Source organism: Macrobrachium nipponense, chromosome 22 (genome assembly GCF_015104395.2).
Source record: "Macrobrachium nipponense isolate FS-2020 chromosome 22, ASM1510439v2, whole genome shotgun sequence".
Lineage (NCBI taxonomy): Eukaryota > Metazoa > Arthropoda > Malacostraca > Decapoda > Palaemonidae > Macrobrachium > Macrobrachium nipponense.
Genome location: NC_087213.1, coordinates 14,794,789 through 14,801,490, shown reverse-complemented (window position 1 = coordinate 14,801,490; position 6,702 = coordinate 14,794,789).

Genomic DNA, 6,702 nt, shown 5'->3' with positions numbered 1-6,702 from the left:
TTTTTCACAGTTTTTAGTTTTTGTTTTCTGATTATCTTTCTTATTACAGTTTTTATTTTCTCGGTGTGTGTTTTCCCACAAATGGGATTTTATTACCATATAATAATAATAATAATATAATAATAATAATAATAATAATAATAATAATAATAATAATAATAATAATAATAATAATAATAATAATAATAATAGTATACTTTATTAAAAGTAATGGCTACTTCAGCAGCGTTACACTTGTAGAGATTCTTCTCTATTTTGCGAATAGCGGCTTTTTCCGTGCTACTTAAACAGGCTAGTAGCGCCTATAGAGGTCATGGTCAAATATAGGGTGGGTCAAAATAGGTGTATATATTTGAATTTTACAGATAAACTATGATACCATAGTCATCAAAGTCATTAACGATTTTCTCTCTCTTCTCTCTCTCTCTCTCTTCTCTCTCTCTCTCTCTCTCTTAAATCGAGCTTTTGTCTGGAGCTGCCAGACATTCTTGGGCTGGGAAGCTGAGGGTGGACTGATCTTGGTGCGGTGTCCTTCCTCCTTATATCTGTGGTTGACAGCAGGGGGTCTGCCCCATGCTTGTCTCCTATTGGCTGGTGGCGGTGACTGAAGTAGCCATTACTTTTAATAAAGTATGCTTGAGAGAGGGTCTGCTTCCTAAGTACAATAATAATAATAATAATAATAATAATAATAATAATAATAATAATAATAATAATAATAATAATAATAATAATAATAAAAGCATCGTGAAAGAAATTCAGTTTCTCGTGAAGAACAAAATTGTTATAAAAATCCACAATTGTAATTACATAGAAATATATTTAATATATGTTGTGGGATATTTTTAACCAATCAATAAAAGCATCATTTACAGTGCATAACCTGTCGGATTATATATATACGTATATATATTTTTTTTCTTACCAGAAGCGCTTACTTGTTGGAACATATTTTTTGACTAGAAGCGGCTACTTGGAATATATTTTTGTTGACCAGAAATGCTTAACTGTCGGAATATATACTGAGCCAAAACGGTTGCTTTCGGAATATATTTGTATTGCCAAAACGGTTAATTGTTGGGATAAAATATTTTTTAATTGACCAGAACACTTACTTGTCGGAATATATTTCATTAACGAGAACCGGTAACTGAATATGTATTATTGAACAGAAAAAGTTAATTGTCGGAGCATATTTTATTAACCAGAAACGGTTCATTATTTGACTTTTGAGCGGAAGCATCCTCCAAGTTAGAGGAGAATAACATCCTTGATTCACCCAGAAAAAAAATTTATTGCCAAAATCCGCCGGCCAACTTTTATCAGAGAACTTTTTTGGCAAAATTGGCACCTAACTGTTATCGGCAGCGAACTAACAAATGATGGACTAATTTACTCCGGTGCTTCATCAGTTTGTATATTTTCTCTCTGACTCGAATTCTAGGAGGAATTTTTGGATCGTGTGAACCGGATGTGAGTAATTCCAGAGGAGAAAGCAAGACTGAAAAAGAGCGCATCAGGAATGCATAGGCTTCTTGACGTTCATTTCTGTATATTCCGCGATACATTAATCTACCGCTTAATGTAGGCATTAATAAAGTAAATGGAATTTAGGTGGCCGTCGACATCGGCACAAATAAATGTGATCTGTGGAATTATTCGTAAAATTGAGCTTGAAGCAAATTATCAAACGTCCTAGATAATATTATTAAAAAGAATTCTTATATTGAACTTGAAACAATTATGAAACGTCAAAATAGATTTTCAAAATCTATAAAAATTGATTTTGAAACTAATACGAAATGACTAAATAGAATTTTTTTTTAATTTCTTAAAATTACGAAACGTCTAAATATTTATATACAAAATCTGAAAATTGAGCTTGAAACAAATACGAAACATCTAAATATATAAAAAATCTGAAAATTGAGCTTGAAAACAAATACGAAGCATCTAAATATATATATATAAAAATCTGAAAATTCAGCTTGAAACTAATACGAAACGTGTAAATAAAAAATTCTTTACATAAAATAAGGTTATGGAAATAACTGAAATTTATTTAACAAAAAAATCCACAAAACATAAAGTATGGTATTACCAAAATCACCATTTTATTATATAATAAACCCACCGAATATCGAAGACTGTTGACACTTAAATACTATGCAATTTAGAATTGTCTTCAACTTAATATATTATTACAAGGCATACCAAATAAGACCACGTAGAGTGGAGGAGTGACAACAAATATTCCTAATTCTGAATTATGTTGTGCTTTCTTATAGCATGATATCTTCAGGTACAAACGGCGTGTAATATAACATATCCACCATAAATATTTAAAACGTGATTTCGGCTTCGATAAAGGCTGTTTGATGAAACTCCTGAACATACATAGTTTCAATCTGTCGCATCTGAGTGGAGGGTAATACTAAAAATAGCAGAACGCGGAGCAAGCTTTTAACTAATTGCGCTTGCAAAAACAAATTACCCTTTCTGGTAACCTAGAATAAAAAAAAAGCACCATTGGAAAATCATTTGTGCCGAAAAATACACCAACTCTTCCATAACGAGTAGGTTAGAGGGTACTTGTATAAGGCAACTAATTATTTGCAGTTTTCATACCCGAAAGCTCTGAAAAATATTTCTTTAATATTACTTCATTTTAATGAATTGGCGCATCTGAGATTAAGCAAATGAATTAATCGGGATTTGGGGTTTTTGGGGGAATTTTCTGAGCATTAAAAAATCTCTATTAAATGGCCCGTAGGGGAGTAGTGCCGTCAGTGGACCTCATTTGGTGCAATGTAGGCATTACTTAAGGTTCTTGCAGCGTCCCCTCGGCCCCTAGCTGCAACTACTTTCATTTCTTTTACTGTACCTCCGTTCATATTCTCTTTCTTCCATCTTACTGTCCACCCTCTCCTAATAATTGTTTCATAGTGCAACTGCTAGGCTTTCTTCCTGTTACACCTTTCAAACCTTTTACTGTCAATATACGTTTCAGCTCTGAATGGCCTTAGTTGCCCCAGTGCTTGGCATAATGCCAAAATTCTATATAAATCAAATCAAATCCTATCCTATCAAATGCCACCTTATTTTTTCAACTGTATCTTTGCGGTCATACTAGGTGCCTGGTCTATTCATCATAGAAATAGTATAAAGTGTTACTGGCGTAATATTGCAGCAAGCAACAGGCCTTGAATGATCACCCAGGCTTCATTTTCAGCTTCGTTAAAATAGGAAGCATGACAAGATATTTTCAGAGAAGAGAAAAAGAAGAGATATTTGAGTTGCGGATAATCCATCGAACTAAATGCTGAGAGTCGTAGTAAGTTCTGAATATATTCATTCATAAAAATGGCTTGCTCGTCATATAACTTTTCAGGCGCCAAATCTTTGGGCTCGACATTCAGGTCATTCATTTTCAACCTGAAAAGAAAGTTGTAATCGTGGACAGCTGAATAAACGTCGGTGCTAAAATACCGAAACACGAAATAAACATTCAACTTATTACGCTTGCAAAGCCAAATTAGCATTTCTGGCAGCCTACGGTCGAAAGGAACAAGAGGCAAAATATTTGCTCAGGAAAATGTACTGATCTTCTACAGAGTGAGGTAAAGGGTATTTATGTGTGTCAGCAATTTTCTTTTATTCCAGACCAAAATTTCCTGTAAAAATTAACATTTGTTTATTATGTCACTTGTCTGTAATGGAAGGTTGGTAAGTTGGTTTAGATTGAAGCGAGTTATGCCAGCACGGGCCCTTGCTCTCAATTATATCCTGATGTTTGTTACTGAGCTTCGACCAGACGAAAAATAGTTTAGTGAATACTGTAATGGAACATCTAAACGAAAGCAATAAATATTTAGAATCTCATTGTGAGGACTTTGCAGATTTATTTCATGGCTATGCATATTTCGGTCCACTTGAATGATATGATTGAATCAAATCGTTAGGGCAAAGAAATCGAAATACATTTATAAGGAACTTTCAACTGGCCGAATATATATTTGTTTACCTTTTGCCGATATGAAAAATACATTGTTATCGTTGCGTCACCTGATAAATCCTGGTGGAACACAACTATTAATCAAGGTAGAGGAGTATCATGGAAATCAGCCACAATAACCTGAAATATTTTACAGATGTCATATTAATAGTAAATAAAAGCTTGATGATATTTCATTTTGACAAATGGTTCCTGAATACTTGACTATAGTAGATTCACATCAGTCGTGCATTTGATGTCTAGGCCAGTCCCTTACGACGCTCTTGATTGGCTGTTGATAAGCCAATCGCAGGGCTGGAAACTCTCAGTTTCTGTGGAGAGTTCACATGTTTAGGATCTATGTTCCACCTCTCCTGAGGGATACGTCATTCAGGAGAGGTGGAACTTACATCCTGCCAATGTGAATTCTCTCGAGAGACTGAGAGTTTCCAGTCCTGTGATTGGCTTATCAACAGCCAATCAGGAGCGTCGTATGGGACTTGCTTAGACGTCAAATGCATGGTTGATGTGGATCTACTATGGTACTGCCTTTGCTAAGCACCATAATTACTCGGATTGACAGGTGTCGCGTAATATTACTGACTGGCTCAAACTTTGTCATGAAAAGGAAACTACCGAATCAGGGAATAGATAAAACGAAGAGTTAGACGACGAAACAGAAAGAAAGAACAAGAGAGTAGTTTTTGCCAATTAAGTTAACCGTACTCTTTTCAGTATCTCGAGAGCCGACTGATAATGTTACAGCAGTGATTTAAGATAAAAATTAGTTTGATACGAAGTAATACGTGTTTTAGGGCAAATATATCCTTGCAGGCAGATTTAGTTTGTGTTATTTTTTATTTAATTTATTTTTTTTGGTCGACTTTTTCTCATTTTGGCAATACTTCCTGAATCTTGTACGTTCTCTCAATTCAGTTAATGGACGAAGAATCGAATATCAACTTTGTTCCATTTACTGGAAACAACGCTGCAGTTGTTCCGGCATTGGTAACCTCGTCAAAGTGTACTGCCTGGACATATATAATTGTTTCCCCATGGAAACGCGATGCATCATATGTTATGTAAGCATATCTGCTGTGTTGGCGACATATCGTAGCCGACCAAGTTTCAAGTACATAACTTGGTGAATTGTTCTTGCCATAGGGAATCAAACCTCGGACCTTTTTTGCTAGTAAGGAGTTAATTATTCACAGCAAATATGAAAAAGCGTGCATTGAATTATTCGAATGAAAAGCTATTGCAGTTAATTGCTTCATGCAAGTGATTTGATTTTATTACTAATAATTAACAATGATAGCAATATTATTATTATTATTATTATTGTTGTTGTCTATCACAGTCATCCTATTCGACTGAGTGATTTTTTATAGTGCGGGGTTCCGGATTGCATCCTGCATTCTTAGGAGTCCATTACTTTTCTTACTATGTGCGCTGTTTCTAGGATCACACTCATCTGCATGAGTCCGGGAGCTACTTCAGCATGTAAGTTATCCAGATTCCTTTTCAGGGATCTTGTGATCATGCCAAGTGTCCCTATGATTATGGGTACAGTTTCCACTGGCATACCCCACATCCTTCTTATTTCTCCTTTACTCTGGTATCCCATGGTGTTGCCACATCAGTGAGTGATACTTTCTTCTTGATTTTGTCAACGTTACGTCTGGTCTGTTGGCCCGTATCACCCTATCTGTTCTGATACCATAGTTCCAGAGGATCTTTGCCTGATCGTTTCTATGATTCCCTCATGATGGTGCTCGTACCAGTTATTACTGCAAGGTAGCTGGTGTTTCTTCTTCTTCTTCTTCTTCTTCTTCTCATTTATATTTCGGAAGGTGAACCCTGTTCATAAGGAACAAGGCCGCAAGGGCACTGACTTGAGATAAACAGAAAGAAGAGACAGTAATACTAAATACAGATATGCTAGCAAATTAATCCAAAAATAAAAGTTTAATGATAGACGAAATAAGCCCGTGGCAAAAAAATTAAAACAACCCCCAGTGACTTTTGCCTTCTAATTCCCTCTTCGTAGCACACTTGGCCCCGACTACTTACCAAACAGAACTTTGCGCTGGAAACGTGACACGTAAAGAAATGCTTCCCGTTGGCTGAGAGAGGTCTGGACGCGGAAGTTGAATCGGAGTGATGAATATGCAAATCACGACGAGAGACGGAAAACGTTGAGAGAAACGTTCCCTCTCCCAAAAACGCTGGAGGTTCTCTCTGGAGCCTCCTTAAGCTAACAACCAAGTCAGCTGATAGGTTCCCGTGAAATGCCTTTGATGATGTGATGAACGTTGCAGCGAGAGTGAATCATTTGTTTGCTGGACATTCCATCTTTTATCTTGGCAGGAGTAAATGTGTATCTATGTGTGTATCTATCTATGTATGTGTGTATGTATGTGCACAAATATATATAGTATATATATACACATACATAGTCTCATTTTATGTTTACCAGAGCACTACCTTTAATAAGAGTTTTTAAGAGAAAACCGAAATAAATATAATTTTTTATTCAATAACCCTCACTGATGTTATTTTCTCTTATTAACTATTTCAGCTCTCGGTAAACATGGTTCAATTGGCCAAATCTCCAGAAAAAAACTCGTTTAATTCATTAGGTATTCAAGAAGACAGACTTCTTCTAATTAAGAAAATATTCCCTTTATTTTCCTACCTTGGACTCT